The sequence below is a fragment of the Dreissena polymorpha genome, chromosome 3 (assembly GCF_020536995.1).
Source record: "Dreissena polymorpha isolate Duluth1 chromosome 3, UMN_Dpol_1.0, whole genome shotgun sequence".
In the NCBI taxonomy this organism is placed as follows: Eukaryota; Metazoa; Mollusca; class Bivalvia; order Myida; family Dreissenidae; genus Dreissena; species Dreissena polymorpha.
In genome coordinates, this window is record NC_068357.1 from 56,631,654 (window position 1) to 56,656,243 (window position 24,590).

Genomic DNA, 24,590 nt, shown 5'->3' on the forward strand with positions numbered 1-24,590 from the left:
ATTTGTATTCCCTTAGAAAGTTACATTTAATTTAACGACTTTCTTACTAGATTCAAGTTTTTAAGGCTTCAGCTCCAGTCCTTTAAATACTGATGAGCAGCAAACAGCATAAAACATGAACAGCCTGTTCTGGTTTTATGCTGTTTGCATGTGGCCATTTTAACTTTGCTTCTGAGTGGGAGAGGGTTAATACTACACTTATAATATTTATTTGATAACATTATTTGTAAAAAATAATTTCACCAAAAATAGCTTAAGTGTGATATATGCACAAAAATTAACCTCTGTACTGTCACAAAACTGTATACATGTACATGCTCCAATATGTTTGTTTGATGCAATATTTGATTCATTATCACAGACACATTGAAACATAAAGTAAACCAGAGTAATCTCCCTTGTGAACACAGTTCAGTCTGGTAATTACTGTATATGTCCTTATTGACGCGTGTTTTTTCAAGACCCCTGCACGTTAAATTAGAACCACTATTACCTATTCTTCATATTTGAACAGTGTAAAATTTTCATTACCTGCCGCTGACAACATTTTTTAATCCAATCGTATGACATAGACTGCTGCAGACCCGCTAAATCGCAATGTCCAATTTTACGCAAATCGTCGGCGGATCCCAGTTTATTTTTCATTGACTTAAATATTTCCCCATTAAGAGACGCTCACCATTAAATCCAGTTTGACCTGGTCTTTTTCGCCTTCACTGCGTCTAGTTGATAAGTATTTATAGCGCGACAAACAATAAAGCAAAATACGGTGTCACCGTGATACATACAAAATGGCCGCAGAAACGATGTTTTCAGATGTTATGTGTCACTCTTTAATGGATTATGGGCTACATAATTCTTATCTTATGGTTCCGATAAATTCCGATCAACCCTAGATAAGACTTCCCTTTGCGTCTATTAGGGCATGAGTGTAAATAAGGACATATACGGTATCCCTTTTTCACTCAGAAACGCACTTTGACATGTGTAAGTCCCTAATACAATGTTAAATTCAATAAAAGACCTTTCTTACTATATTCAAGTTTTAAAGGCTTCAAATCCAACCCTTAGTTACTGATGAGCAGCAAACAGCATAAAACCTGAACAGACTGGGAGTTACTCGCAGGCTGTTCTGGTTTTATGCTGTTTGCACATAACCATTTTCATTTTGCTACTGGGTGAGGAAGGGTTAATAAAACATAATGTGACTGAATTGTTCATATTGGCATTGTGGTATTCTGGCATTACAATAACCTTCATGGCAATCATATGAGTCACAGTCACAATGGAAAATGGGGTTTATTGCATGTGCGTGTGTCCCAGATTAGCCTGTGCAGTCTGCACAGGCTAATATATAGGGGACAACACTTTCCACCTAGACTGGATTTTCTTTTAGAACAGACGTCCTTCAAACAAGCATTTCCATGAAAGCGGCAAGTGTCATCCCTCAGATCAGACTGTGCGTGCCAACTGCATAGGCTAATCTGGGTCAATACTTTAAGCACATGTATGAAGCTCCTTTTTAACAAAGCTTTTCTCATATATGGATGGTTCAGTGTTATATACGATGCCAATACTATAGGGAATGCATGGCACAACGCATAGTTTTGCCCTGAGATATATGTAATTGTGGCCATAAGTGTAAATGTCTCCCCCCTCATTTTTTGTTAATTGTGTGAAAGCAATTACTAGGTTTTCAAACTTGAGATGAACTTTTGGTGTATGGTCATATTTCTATGACGTCATTTATGGGGTGTTGTCCTTGCATATTGACAGTTGTTTATTTACTTTATTAGAAACAAGATATATAGATAAGTCATGAACAGATGGTCAGCAACACTACCACATATGAAGTTATCTGTCTTATAGCTGTCTCATAAAACATTAATCATTACCATACACCAAAAGTTCACATTAAGTTTGCTTAATCAAATAATGATCAGACTTAGCAGTTTTGATGCCAAATTTATTACAGGAAATTCACCACAGCAACAATTAATTTAGATTTCTTTGAAGACATCACAGTTACCAGACACAAAAGGCAGTTCCTTTTTTATCGATATTTTCTTACAAATTTTCTCAAAATGTTTGTCATATGTTATACTAAAAAAATATGAAACACATACATAGATAAAATTTGTCAATAAAATGACACTATAAATATATGTTTAAGAAATGGAGTCTGATTTTGATTCTGCAAAGGATTACAGCACAATATATTATTTTTCAATTTATTTATAAAATCCACAAAATGCCTTAATTCATATGTTTGTTTGATAACTTTGAAACCTGGAAAACATCTGTAACTTCAAATTAATTGTATCAACATCTGGCCAGTATATATTAAGATACAATGTATTCATCCATTGATGTTTTCATTATAAACTAATGATACTTCATACCTGCGATTTTGTAAGTTGCACTTTAAGAATTTATCTTGTTTTAATTTCTAAAATTTTAAACATAGTCTTGATATTAAAAATTTTGTTTTTTTCGGCGTAGCTGTATACACCAGCTTTTCACCTTAGCCTGACCTTTGTAAGCGATAAAACAATTTGAATATAAAATTTCAAGCACGTAGGCCTGAAACTTTTGGCAGTAGAAAACCTGCAATCTTACAAACAGATTTCGATTAAAATTAATATGTTATTTCATCGACTTTATATTTTTGGAAAGTATAGGGTATGAAAAGGGATACTTCAGTTCGTTTAGCAACAATGTTAACTGCGTATTCAGCATAAAATTATTGTATCCCTTAAATGATGAGGTTTTAGAGATAGAGCAGTTTCCCACTCAATTCTCGACATCAATAAAGTTTGTGTGCCCCTTTATATTTAGAGCAATGTCAGCGACAGTGCGTTTGTACTTAAAGGCTGTGTTCTCTTATTTGGTAATTACAACGATATTGCATTCTGTGCAATCATAAATTTTTGATCATATAAGTAGTGTTGTTCAGTAACCTGATATACGCTTTGACAAAAATATTTTAAATTGTTTTCAAAATTGACTATCAAACAGGCAAATGTTTAAAGCTTTAAACAAGCTGATTGTTCCAGCAGTAGAATTGTTACCTCACTTGCATTCCAACTGGCAAGGTATCAAGGGCAGTTTGCTGTCAGTTACAGAAATTGTTATATAAACGCTATTGCGTAAACTATGTGCACTTTAAGTTTATGTTGATCAGAAAGATACTAAATAAAGATATTCGGCAATATTAGTATGGTATGTCAATCATAGATTTTTAATGTGCTTTCAACAATTGCATGATAAGGACCAATTTTTATTAACCTAATTAGAAATATTTATCCATTAAGACCATGTTTTTAAGCATGAGCACGATGATTCCCAATACTATTAATAATGGAATCAAATAAGATTAAAGTGTTGCTGGCTGACCTATATGCTTTCATTTCTTTTCATGCTTCTTGTGTTTTTCTAATCTGTAAATAGAGATATCTGAGTAATATTATCTAATAAAGCGAAATAAGCCACGAAATCTGGCACAACACCCCGTACTTGATTTGCGTGTGATGCAGCTAAGAACTGGGCAGAAAAAACGCATTCACTATTTTTGATCTCATTGATATAACTTTTGATCGTTCATAAACACCGACTACAATCTGAACGCCCTATATATTTTTTACAGATATTTCTTTTTTCTTTCTGATTTCAATTAAATATTTCATCCCAGAGTAGTATGTGCACTGGAGACTTTGTTCAAGTGATCCAGAATGTAGTATGAGCACTGGAGACTTTGTTCAAGTGATCCAGAATGTAGTATGAGCACTGGAGACTTTGTTCAAGTGATCCAGAATGTAGTATGAGCACTGGAGACTTTGTTTAAGTGATCCAGATGTAGTATGAGCACTGGAGACTTTGTTCAAGTGATCCAGATGTAGTATGAGCACTGGAGACTTTGTTCAAGTGATCCAGAATGTAGTATGAGCACTGGAGACTTTGTTTAAGTGATCCAGATGTAGTATGAGCACTGGAGACTTTGTTCAAGTGATCCAGAATGTAGTATGAGCACTGGAGACTTTGTTTAAGTGATCCAGATGTAGTATGAGCACTGGAGACTTTGTTTAAGTGATCCAGATGTAGTATGAGCACTGGAGACTTTGTTCAAGTGATCCAGAATGTCACTTTAGATAATTGTGTCTGCAGTTTGCCCTTGACACACTTCTTGATATTGGATAATGTCATGACCGATATCTGGCGTAATATGGTTCTGTGAATTGACTTGGAAATTGTCATGTTTATCATAATGTCTTCCAGTCCAAGTCATACATTATGAACGCGACAAAAAAAGGAATACCGTGTGGTTAGAAAACTAAACCAAAGGTTCTTTATATTGCGATGTCCTAATACAATGTATATTGACTCCATATTGTATCAGGATACTGAAATGTATAAACTCATAAAACAATCCTTATCATTATTTTGAAAATTGTTTAATCATCCATCTAGAATCAAGAATGTTCACTATTTGAAATATTACTAACATTGGTAATATTGATTAAATGTTTCAAAGTAGCGATGAATTGATAGAATTATTTCTATATACTTCATCTTCAAAGCTTTATTATTGTAATGGTCCATTTTTTATGTATTTGCAGTCGAGTGTGGGACATTGAAGGTTCATGACTGAGACAAAGTTCCGCCATCTATTGTGATTTGCAGCCATTGAAAAGGTAGGGATGACATAAACACATATGCTTCACTAACAAAATGGTTGTACTCCACCCACAAAATGGTAACTCTCCACTGACAAAATGGTTACCATAATAACTCTTAAGTTTTTGGCGTGGTATTTAACAAGCATGTAATATAAGTTGTTAATAAAATGGACATTTTGCAGACTGCAAACCGACATCCCATTGTCAATGCAATTATTTTAGTTTGTCTCTAAATTTTTACACCTGTCTTTTTTTATACCCCCTTTCGAAGACAAGGGGGCATATAGTGATCAAACTGTCCGTCCGTCCGTCCGTCCGTCCGTCCGTCTGTCTGTCCGTCTGTCTGTCTGTCTGTCTGTCCATACGTCTTTCTGTCACACTATGCGTTTAGGTTTCGGAAAATGCTCATAACTTCTATGTCCCTTGAGATATTACCTTCATATTTGGTATGTATGTGTATATGGACAAGGCCTTTCCATTCGCACAAAAAAATTTACCCCTGTGACCTTTACCTTGAACTTAGGGTCCGCGTTTAGGTTTCGAAATTTGCGTTTAGGTTTCGAAAAATGCTTATAACTTTTATGTCCCTTGAGATATAACCTTCATATTTAGTGTGCATGTGTTTATGGACAAGGCCTTTCCATACGCACAAAAAAATTTACCCCTGTGATCTTGACCTTGAACTTAGGGTCCGCATTTAGGTTTCAAAATCTGCGTTGACGTTTCGAAAAATGCTAATAACTTCTATGTCCCTTGAGATATAATCTTCATATTTGGTGTGCATGTGTATATGGACAAGGCCTTTCCATATGCACAAAAAAATTTACCCCTGTGACCTTGACCTTGAACTTAGGGTCCGACCGCGTTTAGGTTTCGAAATCTGCGTTTAGGTTTTGAAAAATGCTCATAACTTCTATGTCCCTTGAGATATAACCTTCATATTTGGTGTGCATGTGTATATGGACAAGGCCTTTCCAAACCCACAAAAATTTTTACCCCTGTGACCTTGAACTAAGGGTCCGACCTCGTTTAGATTTCGAAATCTGCGTTAAGGTTTCTAAAAATGCTCATAACTTCTATGTCCCTTGAGATAGAACCTTCATATTTGGTATGCATGTGTATATGGAAAAGGCCTTTCAATACGCACAAAAAATATTACCCCCCAGACCTTGACCTTAAGCTTAGGGTCCGCGTTTAGGTTTCCAAATCTGTGTTTAGGTGTCAAAACATGCTCATAACTTCTATGTCCCTTGAGATATAACCTTCATATTTGGTATGCATGTGAATATGGACAAGGCCTTTCCATACGCACACAAATTTTGACCCCTGTGACCTTGACCTTGAAGTTAGGCGCGTTAAGGTTTCGAAATCTGCGTTTTGGTTTTGAAAAATGTTCATAACTTCTATGTCCCTTGAGATATAACATTCATATTTGGTATGCATATGTATATGGACAAGGCCTTTCCATACGCACACAAACTTTGCCTAAACGCAGATTTCGAAACCTAAATGCGGACCCTAAGTTCAAGATCAAGGTCACAGGGGTCAAAGTTTGTGTGCGTATGGAAAGGCCTTGTCCATATACATATGCATACCAAATATGAATGTTATATCTCAAGGGACATAGAAGTTATGAACATTTTTCAAAACCAAAACGCAGATTTCGAAACCTTAACGCGCCTAACTTCAAGGTCATATAGACTGTACTCATTAGGCATATCGAATAAGTTTCACGTGTGTGTATCATATTTATATGAAATCATTATCATATTCCAAAGGGATAAGAACATGTTTCAGTAATTCGTTTTTAATTTACGTCAGTACATACATTTTTATTCATTGCCTGCTTTCTTTAACAGTAAATCACAGCAAATTCTGCATTTCTGCTTCACTAAATAGAGTGTGTTGTATCTGGTAAAAAGTGTCGAGTAATCTGGAATCGAAGTGCCATTGTCTCGGAGATGATCAGTAAAACAAGTGTCCATGAAAATGTGGCATCCGACTCTTTAAACATTTGAATTTCCTCAAATACGTTAGTTAACTAAAATTTTAAATGTTGTGACATTAATGGACATATTGGTCTTTTATTTCGATTAGTTGGCACGTTCTTGCTTTATTTCCAAGTATTTTTATTTTGTTGAAATACGTACTGATCAACGAATTCATAATGATTATCGATGGAATTTTATTTGTTTTATTATAATCCACTGTTTTTTTCCACGATTTTTTTACTCCGCAATACGAAGTACTATACCTTTAATTGACTAAACAATGTTATGTGTCTGAAAACCAAATGAACAGAACATAAATGCAAAAAAGCTGAAGAACTCACCTCTCGCACGTGGCTTTTGTTGTTATCTTGTATCGAAGTGCCATCTGTTATAAAAGTATCCGCATACCCGGCGTGTAACTATTTATTTAAAGATCGAGTGATATTCCCCAAGAGAGAACTTACTGTTGACTCATAAAAAAAGTTTGTTGAAATAAGTCTGGTACGAAAAGTAAAACAGTGAGTGCATAAATACTGGAATTTGTTAACAAGCCTTGTTCACAAGAACCTTTCAAGTAAAAAACAGAAGATTGATTGACTGTGACTTTTACTTTATTTATATGAAAATATTATGAAGTCTTAGATGAAGATAGAAACAAGAACATTTACAATCATACAGTGTATACAGATTTGACTAATGATACATCTATTTTTTTAAGCCCTGATTACTAATCTGTATGCAAAGTGATTGGCCTGAAAGCAATCAGTGGAATCCCTGAATTTAACTAGTACCTAGTGGGGCAACCTGGAACAAGCTATATGTGAAAAGGAGCCTAGGGCAGACATAAATCAATGACATCCCATTATGTATGCAAATGCCCAAACCACTAAACAATTGAACTAGTCTGTGTTAAGTGATCATTTAATAATACAATTAAAATCAAATTATTCTTAAAAATTTAACTTAGTTCTTGAAATATTTTTTTAAATAAATATTTATCATACTAGCCATTTACTCGCATGCCCTCCCAAAATGTTAATTATTGATGGGTCAACAAGATCAATGATAACAAACATAAATACACATGGCTTTTGTATTTTTATGATAAACCCCAATTTATATTTTCACTCAATATTATAAACTTAAACTAGAACTTGTTATAGTTGTGAAAATATCCCGTAACCACTGCCTGCATTTAAATGAAGTTTTTATCATGCAAAATGAACACTAGGGTGTTGCCAGTTTTGACCTCAGTTTTTTAACTAAGTTTGTCGAGAACAACATGGATACAATTTGAAACTTTTTGGGCTAGCAGTTTCAGAGGACAAGATTTGTCAAGTTACTTTGCAATAAGTCTTTATAAAGGATTTGACGGCCTCATTTGCACATTTAGGACCCCAGGGTAATTATTTGATGAAACTGAGTAGATATTGCCCACAAAATAATCCATCTATTTGTATATATTAATATATGGCGGTACACACAAGTGATATTGAGTACCAGGATGCAGTTTTGATGTAAATATAAAGTAATCAACTTGCATATTGTATGAAAATTAGCCATGCTCTGTGAAAAGGGGGTGTAATGCATGTGCATAAAGTGTCTTCCTAGATTTGCCTGTGCATTATGCAAAGGCTAATCTGGGACGACACGTTCCGCCTACACTGGTTTTTGCTAAGAAGACACTTTCCTTAAATAAAAATATTATACAAGCGGAAAGGATCCTCATTGATTAGCCTGAGCAGACTGCTTTTGCCAATAACAGAATTGTTTTATTTTTTAAGAACGTTTTTTCACCAAAAAAGGTCTTAGAAAAATTCACTTAAAATGGTGTAAGACAATTCTCAGAAGAAAATCTTTGAAAAAAGTTTCTAAGTAAAAACTTGTAAGAATTAGAAAGATCAATGTTAATTATCTTATCTATTTTGTCTGAAAACATCCTACTACATCCGGCATTTTTACCGCATTATTACACTCAATTGACGAGACGTCTTTTCGATGCGGTTAAAGTCTATTGGCTTAAGCCAATGGGCTCAAATAGAATTTTTAAATAAGCAACTTTCCATTTGATTATTTCTACTGTGCATGAATTGCAACACAAGTTCTACAGGTGTAGAAGATCTAATTTGTGTAAACCATCAATGTTTTATATTAGACCTATTTTTTTCAAAATGTATTCATTTTATTCAATCATTATGCACATTGATAGACCTGCTTGGCACTATGCTGGTTGCACATCTATATGAAAAGGACAAGTAAATATTTAGAAGCAGTTCAGGATGGCAAATAAGTGGGGTGGCATTTGTCTGACAAAATACGTAACCCACATGCAATATAGTGGAGTCTCGTACTGGGAAATCAGGATAAATGCATGGTGGCTTTGAGTGTTTTCCCAGATTTACCTGTGCAGTCTGCACTTTCCCCTTTAACTTAATTTTTGCAAAGAATTTAAGGCATAGACCTTTTAATGAAAAATTCTAGAAAAGTAGAAAGTGCCATCACAGAGATAAGCCTAATTTGATAGCACTGAGGTTCATCTGGGTTAACCTTTAAGCACATCATGCATTAAGCCCAGTTTTCACAGAATAAGGCTTTTAAGTGTATCAACATTCAATGGGAATACTGCAACAGATCTCCATTGACATTAAATGCCAATTTTTGCCATTTGCAAAGTTCACCATTTTGTAGGTACTGTCAATTAAGGCCTTTAAAAACCTTTTCAAAAATCAAACTCAGTGATATAAGTGTCTCAAGGGGGACATAACCTTTTATGTCTTAGATCTTCAAGCAACCTTTTTACAAGACTGGCAAAGAGTGTTCAAACCCTTGAGAAAAATTATGCTACATTACTGTCAATTATCGCTTTCCTAGACAACAATTGTTCTCACAGAATCAATTCTAAGGACATTTTCTGTCTTGAGAAATGGCTTCAAGACAAGAATTATTGCTCACCCGATGGTTAGTAATTTATAGTTAACCAAGAATAAACCGCAAATAAAGAAATCCAAGACTCGTGACATTTTTTGGGGTCTTTTTTAAAATAATTCCTTTAGTTCCATTGACCCTGTATTAATGGTCGATTAAGAAAAAACAAACTGGCCAGGCATGATGCTCATTTTGAGTTCCAGTTATCAAAATTTGCAAATAATATTGCTAAAGTTGTGAATTAAATGTTTTGTTTAGCTACGTATGGAATTTACATTCTTGAAATATTGTTTATGTTTATGTTTATGCAAATTGTAGAAGTGTAACTTCTGGAATGTACATAGTCATGAACAATTTCATCGTCGTGTATGGAGAACTGCCACACAGTCCCTTATGAAAGCCATGTTTTTATTAAAATTCTTGTTATTTGGGCAAAAAAAGTTCTTCAAGAGTGGTTCAAACATTTTTCTTCAACATGATCAAATAATCTTACTTTCTACCCAGCATGATTGACTCTTTACCACTTAGCTACACATTTGTAGTCCCTTAGAAAGTTATATTTAATTATAGACCTTTCTTACTAGATCCAAGTTTAAAAGGCTTCATTTCGAACCCTTAGATACTGATGAGCAGCAAACTCGCAGGCTGTTTTGGTTTTATGCTGTTTGTACATAACTTCTGAGTGGGAAACGGTAAAGTTGAAAATTCCCCCGGCGAAATGTTGTTCATGATTTCATGAACACTTCAAGCCAATCAAGAACTGTTCATGAACGGTTCTGAAAAAGTTCCTGAGCTTGGTTCATGAACTTTTGGACATGAACTGTTCTTAAGATATGTTCATGAACTGTTTATGAATTATTGTTGAACATTTCAAAGTTCATGAACAGTTCTTCATCTAACCATAAATACTTAGTGATGAACATTTCATGCACAAGTATTTCTAATGACTTTTCTGAGACAGACTTTAAGGATCCATCATGAATAATTCATGAATTCCTTTGTGCTAGATGTTTCATACATATTTTTGAAAGTAATATTGAAATGTCTAGCATACAAATCTTGTAGATTTGTGAAACCTGTGAAGTTAGTATGAATATGCATAGTACTTTCACCACTGTAAGTTAGAGTTCTTGACCTGTTCTAGAGAATTTTAAGAACATTTGTACATGTACAAGAACTGTTCAAGAACTGCCTTCAGGAACACTTCAATAACTTTTTAAGGACCTTTCCTGTTCTTGAATTATTCTTAAACTATTCTTGAACACTTTAAGAACTTTTTTGAACAACATGTTTCCTTCTGATGTTCTTAAACAGGTCTACACAATGTTTTTGAACGTATGATGGACTTTTTAAGAATCCAATATGTTCTTAAAAGGATCTGTCATTGTTCTTGGAAGACTTAAGACAAGTTTAAGAACGTTTTAAGGACATCTTATTTCAAGAACAGTTTAAGATGATATCAAGAACTCAATGTACATTGCATTGCTGTTTTTACAAAGAAAGAATATTGTGTGCACAGGAAGTTGAAACGGAAGGCACATGGTTTATGTTATATTTGAAAATGTAAGTCTTTAATAAATTACCGGCTGAACTGATCAGCCATTGGTTCCATTTCAAGTTCTTTGGCACTGTAAGTGTAACCATTTCAGGGAAACCATTGATTAGTAAATGATTCTTGAACTGAAAATGAGACTATTCATAATCTTTTCAATACATGAATTATTCATGAACATATAGTGCAAAGTTGTATTATGAAATTTAAAGAGTATTATCAAACCACTTGTATCTCAGTTATTAGTGTTATATTTAAATTATTGTTATGTGTTGCTATCAATATGTTAAGTGTTAATACAAGACTTGTTTCTTCTTACCCTGACCTGTTTGTTGAGCTTTAGTAACACTTATGATAACCTTTGCATAAATTGACAAATTCTTGTTCATGAATAGTTCATGAACACTTCATGCCACCTCAGTTCATGAACTCTTGAAGAACTATGGTTCATGAACTATTCACTTACAGTTCGTGAACAGAAAATGAGCCATTGAAAAATAGAAGGAAAATGTTCATGAACTGTTCGTGAACAGCAAAACACTGAAGAATTTTTCAAGAATTGTGTTGTTCATGAACTGTTCAAGAACACTTCATGCCATTGATGTTCATGAATAGTTCATGAACATTTCATGCCATAATGGTTCAAGAATAGTTCTTGAACACTTCATGCCACACGGGTTCAAGAATAGTTCATGAACACTTCATGCCATAAGGGTTCAATAATAGTTCATGAACACTTCATGCCATTAGGTTTCAAGAATATTTCATGAACACTTCATGCCATTAGTGTTCATGAACAGTTCATGAACTAAAATTTCAAGAACTTTTCACAGACGTGGCTAATTTTCTGTTCACGAACTATTCGTGAACAATTCATGAACTCAGTTCATGAACAGTTCATGATTATTCGTGAACTGCAGAACAACATTTCGCAGGGGTCAGCCCAGTTAGGTTTGCACACAAGAGCTGTCAGAGAACAGCGCGCTCGACTATTGGAGTGCTTGACAGTGGGGTGTGGTAATTTATTAGATGATGTTTAAAAAAAAATAAATGGGGGGGGGGTCGGGGGGGGGGGAGGGGGGGTAGGGGGGGGTGGGGTGAGAGGGGGGGTATAATGTGGGGTGTGGTAATTTATAAGATGATTTTAAAAAGAAAAAAAAATTGGGGGGGTGGGGGGTAGGGGGTGGGGGTAGGGGGGTAGGGGGTGAGAAGGGGTATAATGTGGGGTGGGGTAATTTATTAGATGATGTTTTAAAAAAAATTGGGGGGGTGAAGTTGGGGGGGGGGGAAGGGATTCTGTTAGGGGCTTTGGGTATTGTTTGGGTGGAATCCATTGTGGTATTCAGGTAAGTGTTGTTTTGTCAAAGTAATAATAAAAAGTGATCATAAATAAAGAAGCCATGGCAATTTAAGCAAAATGTTAAATTATCTAAGTGTAAAAGGGGCCATAATTATGTCAAAATGCTTGATACAGTGGTCTGCTCTTGTTTATAGGTTAGGGTCATGTTGGTTAACAAGTATGCAACATCTAAAAGCAATATGTCAAAGGATATAGGAAATATTTGGGGTAGGATGCAAACTTTAACATAGATTTATCAATAATATGCATATTCTTAGTATAAAAGGGGCAATAATTATGACAAAATGCTTGATAGAGTTTTCTGCTCTTGTTTATAGGTTTGGGTGATGTTGGTAAACAAGTATGCAAAATATCAAAGCAATATGTCAAGGGACAATGAAAATAAATGGGGTAGTACGAAAACTTTAACATTTGCTGCATATACTAAGTGGAAAAGGGGCCATAATTATTACAAAATGCTTGATAGAGTTGTCTGCTCTTGTTGATAGGTTGGGGTCATGTTGGTAAACAAGTATGCAAAATATGAGAGCAATATGTCAAGGGACAAAGAAAATATTTGGGGTAGTACGAAAACTTTAACATTTGCACGCTAACGCTGACGCAGACGCAGACGCCGGGGTGAGTAGGATAGCTCCACTATATATATTTCATATATAATAGTCGAGCTAAAAAAGAAGAGATGGGATTCAAATACAAAAATGATATTCAAATATTTGTTTCCCCTTATTCGAATATATTCAAATATATTCAAATATTCAATTTTAGACATAAAATGAAAATGTCCAAACTTACGCCTGTTCGGAGTAAAGTACTGTTCCTAATTGCCACACATTACACTTTCAATCGTTTTGTATATGCATCAGTGGAAAATGAGATAGATTTATCATTTTTGAGATCGATACATGATTATTTTTCTCTTTATATTCGCTTAATACATTTAGTTTCATAACATTTATTTATTTCACATGTTGCCGGTAAACATTACCCTAATTCTGATTTATTTCAATATCATTTTTGGATTTCTTCCCTTATACTATATTTGTTCTTTTGGTTTCGCATTTTTTTCAGTACGGACTCCAGAACCACGACGATGTCAAAACTTGGATAGAAGTTTAATAATATATAAATTATATTCCTCATTTGTACTTTAAAATAAACACAAACAAAAACCTTAGTGCACAAGTTGTTTTTTTATTTAAACAAAGATAACGTAGCAACAACATACTGGTACACATTCAGACAACATGCATATATGAACTAGTTTTCAAGTTTCGTAATTATTATGTTCATGCAGTGTGAATTCACAAAACAGTTAATCGCTATAAACATATTTACATATATTTCGTATCTTCAACAATAAACAATACATTCATCTACATTTCATCTTCGTCAACGTCACAGACATTCACACGATTTTTGTTCAGAAACACGATGGCATCCACAATGCAACATGAGAGTCTGTTTCTCAACTTACTGAGCAGTAAGCCGGTTGAACTAAACACCCTTTCGGATGGCACTGACGTCGCTGGCACCAAGAGTACACGTCGGGCTACCACTGCCACCTTTGGGAATCGTGCCTCGTGCTCCCGCCACCAATGCACAGGATCCATGCCAACGGACTTCTCGTTTACATGGCACTGAAGCTCATCCTCCAGCGTACTCTCTGGTGAGCCAGGAAGTCCAACTTCCGGCGTTTTGATGGGGTCTCAATGTCACCGTTGTTTATTGTGAACCTAAGGGGCGGGTCCAATAGGGCACCCAATGCAGCCGTTGACCTTGCCGCTTCTTCAGATTCTGGCTGGAAGCGATGGACCAAATCATCACAAATTGCCTTTTTCACTCGATGAGCGATGGAACTGTCCGTTGAGCAAGATACAAGGCCCTTGGTGACCAATCCACAAACGTTCGGATATATTTCCAACACAGTTACTTGACTCTCTGTACTCATGTATGCTGTCGTATCGGCTAACGGCTTTAGAATAACACACAACTCTTTAATAATGTCCCAATCCGACTCCCTCAAGTTGAGTGCGGCGTCTTGCTTCTTTGTTAACTTTGGATCCAGCATGATGTCAGTAAGAACGCGCTGCTGCTCTACCAGGCTTTCCATCATCAGATAGGTGGAGTTCCACCGGGTAGGGACATCCTGGATAAGAGTGTGTTGAGGGACGTTCAACGTGGCCGACGAGTTTTCTGCACCGACTGACAACCGTAGACACTGAAGGCAATTCTATCGCAGGCTTCAATGTCAGTTGTAGAGTATGGGCGAAACAACCCAGATCACCCCAATCCTCACACAAACTTGCAGCACACTCGACGTTTCTCGCATTGTCATGCACACAAGTGTCCACTTCACCGTCCAAACTAAATTCGGTCACGTAGTCCTTAAGGCGATGAGCAAGGTTCTCCCCAGTGTGACGTTCAGGCATGGCACGCGTGATGAGGACGTTTGACTTGAGGTCCCATGCGTCGGTCATATGGTGTTAAGTGACGGTGATGAAACTCTCGGTAGAGTTGGAGGTCCAGGTATCCGTAGTTATAAACACGGACGGAACGCTTTCTAATTGTGACATCAGCGCCTCACGCTCCATGTCATAGCGTCGCTGGATACGAGACCTCACTGTTTTCCTACAGGGCACTGTGTAGTCGGGGGCTACAATGCTCATTAAGTTTTTAAATCCTTCGCCCTCCACTATTCTAAGAGGAACATAATCAGAGACGATCATGTGGGCTATCGCCTGGGTGATTCTCTCGCTCTTGAGTGGCGCAGTGAAGAAAGACGTTACCGAAGACTGCTTTTTCGGCGTTTCATCTGCGAAATAGACAAAAACAATGATTATACGAAACGCACAATATAATTTTAATTAAAGACAGGCTGTACGTCTCTTTAAGCTGCGTAAAACTTATCATTCTCCTTATAAAAGACATAACGTTATTTATTTTTGTCTTTTGAATGAACATTTATGCACACATAATCTTCCTCACTCCCTCCGTATTCCCTGGTGGTAAAAAATCTCCCTACCCGGTGGAACTCCACCTATCTGATGATGGAAAGCCTGGTAGAGCAGCAGCGCGTTCTTACTGACATCATGCTGGATCCAAAGTTAACAAAGAAGCAAGACGCCGCACTCAACTTGAGGGAGTCGGATTGGGACATTATTAAAGAGTTGTGTGTTATTCTAAAGCCGTTAGCCGATACGACAGCATACATGAGTACAGAGAGTCAAGTAACTGTGTTGGAAATATATCCGAACGTTTGTGGATTGGTCACCAAGGGCCTTGTATCTTGCTCAACGGACAGTTCCATCGCTCATCGAGTGAAAAAGGCAATTTGTGATGATTTGGTCCATCGCTTCCAGCCAGAATCTGAAGAAGCGGCAAGGTCAACGGCTGCATTGGGTGCCCTATTGGACCCGCCCCTTAGGTTCACAATAAACAACGGTGACATTGAGACCCCATCAAAACGCCGGAAGTTGGACTTCCTGGCTCACCAGAGAGTACGCTGGAGGATGAGCTTCAGTGCCATGTAAACGAGAAGTCCGTTGGCATGGATCCTGTGCATTGGTGGCGGGAGCACGAGGCACGATTCCCAAAGGTGGCAGTGGTAGCCCGACGTGTACTCTTGGTGCCAGCGACGTCAGTGCCATCCGAAAGGGTGTTTAGTTCAACCGGCTTACTGCTCAGTAAGTTGAGAAACAGACTCTCATGTTGCATTGTGGATGCCATCGTGTTTCTGAACAAAAATCGTGTGAATGTCTGTGACGTTGACGAAGATGAAATGTAGATGAATGTATTGTTTATTGTTGAAGATACGAAATATATGTAAATATGTTTATAGCGATTAACTGTTTTGTGAATTCACACTGCATGAACATAATAATTACGAAACTTGAAAACTAGTTCATATATGCATGTTGTCTGAATGTGTACCAGTATGTTGTTGCTACGTTATCTTTGTTTAAATAAAAAAACAACTTGTGCACTAAGGTTTTTGTTTGTGTTTATTTTAAAGTACAAATGAGGAATATAATTTATATATTATTAAACTTCTATCCAAGTTTTGACATCGTCGTGGTTCTGGAGTCCGTACTGAAAAAAATGCGAAACCAAAAGAACAAATATAGTATAAGGGAAGAAATCCAAAAATGATATTGAAATAAATCAGAATTAGGGTAATGTTTACCGGCAACATGTGAAATAAATAAATGTTATGAAACTAAATGTATTAAGCGAATATAAAGAGAAAAATAATCATGTATCGATCTCAAAAATGATAAATCTATCTCATTTTCCACTGATGCATATACAAAACGATTGAAAGTGTAATGTGTGGCAATTAGGAACAGTACTTTACTCCGAACAGGCGTAAGTTTGGACATTTTCATTTTATGTCTAAAATTGAATATTTGAATATATTTGAATATATTCGAATAAGGGGAAACAAATATTTGAATATCATTTTTGTATTTGAATCCCATCTCTTCTTTTTTAGCTCGACTATTATATATGAAATATATATAGTGGAGCTATCCTACTCACCCCGGCGTCTGCGTCTGCGTCAGCGTTAGCGTGCAAATGTTAAAGTTTTCGTACTACCCCAAATATTTTCTTTGTCCCTTGACATATTGCTCTCATATTTTGCATACTTGTTTACCAACATGACCCCAACCTATCAACAAGAGCAGACAACTCTATCAAGCATTTTGTAATAATTATGGCCCCTTTTCCACTTAGTATATGCAGCAAATGTTAAAGTTTTCGTACTACCCCATTTATTTTCATTGTCCCTTGACATATTGCTTTGATATTTTGCATACTTGTTTACCAACATCACCCAAACCTATAAACAAGAGCAGAAAACTCTATCAAGCATTTTGTCATAATTATTGCCCCTTTTATACTAAGAATATGCATATTATTGATAAATCTATGTTAAAGTTTGCATCCTACCCCAAATATTTCCTATATCCTTTGACATATTGCTTTTAGATGTTGCATACTTGTTAACCAACATGACCCTAACCTATAAACAAGAGCAGACCACTGTATCAAGCATTTTGACATAATTATGGCCCCTTTTACACTTAGATAATTTAACATTTTGCTTAAATTGCCATGGCTTCTTTATTTATGATCACTTTTTATTATTACTTTGACAAAACAACACTTACCTGAATACCACAATGGATTCCACCCAAACAATACCCAAAGCCCCTAACAGAATCCCTTCCCCCCCCCCCAACTTCACCCCCCAATTTTTTTTTAAAACATCATCTAATAAATTACCCCACCCCACATTATACCCCCTTCCACCCCCTACCCCCCTACCCCCCACCCCCTACCCCCCACCCCCCCCACCCCCCAATTTTTTTTTTCTTTTTAAAAAGCATCTTATAAATTACCACAACCCACATTATACCCCCCTCATCACCCCACCACCCCCCTACCCCTCCCCCCCCGACCCCCCCCCATTTATTTTTTTTTAAACATCATCTAATAAATTACCACACCCCACTGTCAAGCACTCCAATAGTCGAGCGCGCTGTTCTCTGACAGCTCTTGTGTGCAAACCTAAACTGGGCTGACCCCTGCGAAATGTTGTTCTGCAGTTCACGAATAATCATGAACTGTTCATGAACTGAGTTCATGAATTGTTCACGAATAGTTCGTGAACAGAAAATTAGCCACGTCTGTGAAAAGTTCTTGAAATTTTAGTTCATGAACTGTTCATGAACACTAATGGCATGAAGTGTTCATGAAATATTCTTGAAACCTAATGGCATGAAGTGTTCATGAACTATTATTGAACCCTTATGGCATGAAGTGTTCATGAACTATTCTTGAACCCGTGTGGCATGAAGTGTTCAAGAACTATTCTTGAACCATTATGGCATGAAATGTTCATGAACTATTCATGAACATCAATGGCATGAAGTGTTCTTGAACAGTTCATGAACAACACAATTCTTGAAAAATTCTTCAGTGTTTTGCTGTTCACGAACAGTTCATGAACATTTTCCTTCTATTTTTCAATGGCTCATTTTCTGTTCACGAACTGTAAGTGAATAGTTCATGAACCATAGTTCTTCAAGAGTTCATGAACTGAGGTGGCATGAAGTGTTCATGAACTATTCATGAACAAGAATTTGTCAATTTATGCAAAGGTTATCATAAGTGTTACTAAAGCTCAACAAACAGGTCAGGGTAAGAAGAAACAAGTCTTGTATTAACACTTAACATATTGATAGCAACACATAACAATAATTTAAATATAACACTAATAACTGAGATACAAGTGGTTTGATAATACTCTTTAAATTTCATAATACAACTTTGCACTATATGTTCATGAATAATTCATGTATTGAAAAGATTATGAATAGTCTCATTTTCAGTTCAAGAATCATTTACTAATCAATGGTTTCCCTGAAATGGTTACACTTACAGTGCCAAAGAACTTGAAATGGAACCAATGGCTGATCAGTTCAGCCGGTAATTTATTAAAGACTTACATTTTCAAATATAACATAAACCATGTGCCTTCCGTTTCAACTTCCTGTGCACACAATATTCTTTCTTTGTAAAAACAGCAATGCAATGTACATTGAGTTCTTGATATCATCTTAAACTGTTCTTGAAATAAGATGTCCTTAAAACGTTCTTAAACTTGTCTTAAGTCTTCCAAGAACAATGACAGATCCTTTTAAGAACATATTGGATTCTTAAAAAGTCCATCATACGTTCAAAAACATTGTGTAGACCTGTTTAAGAACATCAGAAGGAAACATGTTGTTCAAAAAAGTTCTTAAAGTGTTCAAGAATAGTTTAAGAATAATTCAAGAACAGGAAAGGTCCTTAAAAAGTTATTGAAGTGTTCCTGAAGGCAGTTCTTGAACAGTTCTTGTACATGTACAAATGTTCTTAAAATTCTCTAGAACAGGTCAAGAACTCTAACTTACAGTGGTGAAAGTACTATGCATATTCATACTAACTTCACAGGTTTCACAAATCTACAAGATTTGTATGCTAGACATTTCAATATTACTTTCAAAAATATGTATGAAACATCTAGCACAAAGGAATTCATGAATTATTCATGATGGATCCTTAAAGTCTGTCTCAGAAAAGTCATTAGAAATACTTGTGCATGAAATGTTCATCACTAAGTATTTATGGTTAGATGAAGAACTGTTCATGAACTTTGAAATGTTCAACAATAATTCATAAACAGTTCATGAACATATCTTAAGAACAGTTCATGTCCAAAAGTTCATGAACCAAGCTCAGGAACTTTTTCAGAACCGTTCATGAACAGTTCTTGATTGGCTTGAAGTGTTCATGAAATCATGAACAACATTTCGCCGGGGGAATTTTCAACTTTACCGTTTCCCACTCAGAAGTTATGTACAAACAGCATAAAACCAAAACAGCCTGCGAGTTTGCTGCTCATCAGTATCTAAGGGTTCGAAATGAAGCCTTTTAAACTTGGATCTAGTAAGAAAGGTCTATAATTAAATATAACTTTCTAAGGGACTACAAATGTGTAGCTAAGTGGTAAAGAGTCAATCATGCTGGGTAGAAAGTAAGATTATTTGATCATGTTGAAGAAAAATGTTTGACCACTCTTGAAGAACTTTTTTTGCCCAAATAACAAGAATTTTAATAAAAACATGGCTTTCATAAGGGACTGTGTGGCAGTTCTCCATACACGACGATGAAATTGTTCATGACTATGTACATTCCAGAAGTTACACTTCTACAATTTGCATAAACATAAACATAAACAATATTTCAAGAATGTAAATTCCATACGTAGCTAAACAAAACATTTAATTCACAACTTTAGCAATATTATTTGCAAATTTTGATAAACTTGGATACGTGACATAATTATATAAGCAGAAATTACCATTTGAATCTTATTAAAATTTGCACTTAATACAATTCTATAAATTAAAGTTATATTTTCCAAAAGAACAACGCCATTGGTTATATTTCACATGTGTATGTAATTATGTTATGCATAGATTCCCAATGTCATACATGCCAGAAATTTTTGGGTCCAAATCGGGACAGTCCATTAAAAATGTCAGGACATTTAACCAAAAAGCAGGACACCTAAAACGATCAATCATGCCACCTTTACTGAAGTCAGTAATCAGCTAATTACTTACAAAACCTCATAATTTCTGGCAAATATTGATGATAAATGTGTTTAGAATTGCATGAACACAGACGTTCTCCATATTCCGGAAGTAAACAAACATGATTGTGCACTATGCAGATGAACCCATTTGTGACTAAGGCAACAACGGGATGGGCGCACATCGAGCACGGTTTTTATTCAACCAATCATCCATTAACTCTAAATTTAGATTGATGCAATATGTACAAATTATTTTCTGAAAATCAGTCAAAACGAAAGTAAATTTATGTCTCTGGTATCGGTCAGCGCTCGATTTGTTTGACATATAATACATTGAATACCGCGTAATAATGGTATCTTTGGACTTGATTTGGGCCATGAAATACAAAAGCAATCTGCTTAGTGCACTACGATGCATCTATCCCTAGCAATTAACGACCCTTATCATAAAAATACCCTGGTGTGAATGCCCGATAAAATCAATAATTTGCCAATATATCGCTGATAATGTGTCAAAAACAACACTGGATCACTCGACTAGTAGATATGGTTTGTTAATAGGGGGCAATAAAGGGATGAGCGATGGTAATTAAAGCCAGACGGAGCTTGAATAGGGAATTTTATTGTGAACTTAACAAGCGTATATCCTTTTGTTCGAATGTCGGGACAAATAGTGTTACATCAGTACAGCGGGACAAACACCACAAAAGCAGGACTGTCCCGACAAGATCGGGACGTCTGGCATGTATGCCCAATGTGTTGCGCTTGACAATTCAAATTGATTTGTACTTCGATATGTTTGGTTAGAATAGCCATAGTACACATTAATGCATTTCATGTAGAAGATGAAACTCGGTTATTAGAGTGCCCAATTTGTCAAAAGTCTCTGTTATCCGAAGTGCCCTATATCAGGAATCAAAGTATCTGCAACTTCATGAATACCACCTATTAAAACATGCTCTATCTTCGTTTATATTTCATTGAATACTATCAAACTTTCAGTATTTGAAGCACAGTGATTACCTTTCATGCTGGAATATCAAACAATTTCTTGAAATATTTTTGTTGAAATGTTTACTGTTCATCCAGTTCATGTTGTTTTCCGACCGAACTTTCTATTTTTGGGAGAAAAATCTACCATTTTTCTGTGATTTTTTTCTTTCCAATATAAAAAGGATACACCATTTGTAAACTCGACCATGCGCCTTTTCTAAAAAACTAATCTTTATGATATAACTTTTTTTTTAAACTGAGGAAATGACCTCTCGCGCGTGGCTTTTGTTGTTATCTGGTATGGAAGTGCCATCTGTTATCAAAGTATCCGCACACCCAGCGTGAGTTATATTAACAACTTTTGAGGGGAGTTGCACTAAATCTTTATGGAGGATTGTCCAACCCTATCACCAGCAATATGCTATTCATGTGGTTAATGGATTTTTAAAACTTTTTGTTTTCAAGTACATTTCAGAACTTTTTGTACTGCAGGTTTATTTTGAAAGATAAGGCCAACATTTTTTTATTGTTTGTTTTACGGGATTGACCGACCCTATTTTTCGACAAATACAAATAAAAATAAAAGTCACTTTCGGGTTTTTTATTTACATTTCACCCGCCGACCTGGTATTTTAACCAAAGCTTTTTTAAAAAATTGCGCAATTTGCAGAAAGTGTTGTTTAAAATTTGTTAATAATACGGGTCGTTTTGTTGAGCCGAGTCGACTTGTTAAGCGTCAGCAATTTTTATTGTCTATTACAGCCAATACCACATCCTATTAACCAATCAGGGAGTATTTTACAAATGGTTTTCATATTGTATTCTTGCAAATGGCAGACGTTAATAACAACAAGGCAAATGGAGAATATTTCAAAATCAAATTAATTAAAAATGGAAAAGAAAATATTTCAATTAGAAAAGTAAATCTTAAAAACACAATTTATGTCATTGACATCATTCACGCATTATGTGAAACGAACATAGAAATTATTAGTGTATTTGCAGATGATGCAGAGGTGGCACCTTCGATAGCATTCAATGTTATAAGAAGTTTTGGGTTGGTTTAACAACTATGCTTGTTTATTAACATGTAATTCCTATAATAATATTTTTTTTATCGATAAAAATCCACATCCTGAACAATCCCAAAAAGTAATACTTCACGTTACTTAATGATGAACAAGAGGACTGAACCACAGGTTTTGCATTAATAATCCCATTCCCTACCCACCCATATATACATATATATACTATATTTAGAAAAAAGTATGCAGCGAAGCTTCTGAAGAAAATGACATTGGGTCCGGGTGTTAATATGTCCCTCAAAGTCACAAGAATAGGTGTATACTATCCAAACCAAAGAATTCCAAAGTCTGTTGTATAAAAAGTAGTTTTTAATTTGCCAATCCACCCATGGATGAAAGTTAGAAAGTTGGTTGTTGAAGCTATAAAAGAATGTCAAAAGTGTGTAAGTCTTTTTTATTTAAGTCAAAAGCATGATATGTTTTGTTATAAACATACATATGATATACAGTCAACAAAAGTTTAACGATCACTATACTACACTACATACCTGTCGTGTTTTAAGTCTCTATTAAAGCAATACACATGCAAAAGGTGATTTTACCTATAAATAGCATACACAAGATAAGTATTGATGCAAAGCATCAAAAGGCGGGAATTTCAGTGTATAAAGCACTCAATGAAGTTACATGGAACGATATTTTCTGCTCTAAATATTAATATATTAGCCGATTATTTTAAACAAAATAGAAAAAGATACTGGTATAACAATTATTTATGATTTTGTGTTGTAACCCCCAAATAACCATTATCTATGATGTTGTGTTAAAAAAAACCGAAATAACCAGTATCTATGATTTTTTTTGTGTTGTTACCCCCAAAATATTTCATAGTTCATTTTATTAACATTGGTTTCCTTTTTTTACTGGCATCCGTGTGCAGTTTTCATTGATATAAAAACACTTTAAAAGTTTTAATTTGTTTACGACCCCCCCCCACCCCCACCCTCTCACACATATATTTCATTGGCATAATAAAAACTAAAAATGGTTACCATTAAACAGCATATTTCTTTAAACTAAAATGTCTACATCAAAACAAAACGTTAACATAGAACACAAATACAATAATTTGATTCTACTGGGGCTCTAACCTTGGGCCGCTCACATGTGCAGCAAGCGTGTAACCACTCCACTACGGGACCGCTTGAAAAATCACCTTCTAACTAAGATATAAATAAGTGACTGTAGTTTAACGGTTATCAATTAATCAATAAACCGTGTAATCGCTGCCGTCTTGTGAAATTCAAGAAAATACGCGTTAACCAAAACTCAAACAGCAAAAGTCTGTGCTATTGTTAGAAAAACCACAAAATAAATATATTTTGATTATGTTTTTTTTATACAAAACCAGAAAGTTTCACTGGTTCGCGTATTTGCCCAGTCCCTGTGATCTTTTATTATTGCCCAGTCCCTGTGATCAGTTATTAATTAAAAGAATTAGCTTTGCATTATTGGCAATAAATGTTGTAAGTTAATTAATGTAAAGGCACAAATTTAGTACTTATTTACACTAATTTACACAAAAAATCACCACTATGCAAGATATTCTGACAACAAAAATATATATATTGATCCGTAAAATAACTTCTCCTCCCATAAGCCAAAATAAATCTATTACATACGAGTTGCCACACTTCAGTGCGACGCCAATAAGGTTAAATTGACTGAGATTTTACATTTTCAAAAATAAAATAAAAATTGTGTTAAGACAGTTTTATTTATATTTTTTTGGTAGACTGCTCACTTTTCATGCTTTTATTTTTATTTTTAGTTATCCCCCCCGACTTAATTTTTTTGAAAAATTTCCCGTAAAACAAATAATAAAAAAATGATGGCCTAAGGGATAAATATCAAAGATGTTG

At 35.4% G+C, this 24,590-nt stretch overlaps 1 protein-coding gene across 7 annotated transcripts in view; it reads left to right on the plus strand.

Annotated features, from left to right (window-relative positions):
• Positions 1 to 24,590, plus strand: part of LOC127874266 (neuronal calcium sensor 2-like) — a 146,815-nt gene that overhangs the window by 95,049 nt on the left and 27,176 nt on the right. For all 7 annotated transcript variants that reach the window (XM_052418483.1, XM_052418487.1, XM_052418488.1 and 4 more), the window contains one exon: positions 4,617 to 4,691. The gene's annotated coding sequence lies outside the window, so the exon portion shown is untranslated. The remainder of the gene's footprint in view (positions 1 to 4,616; positions 4,692 to 24,590) is intronic.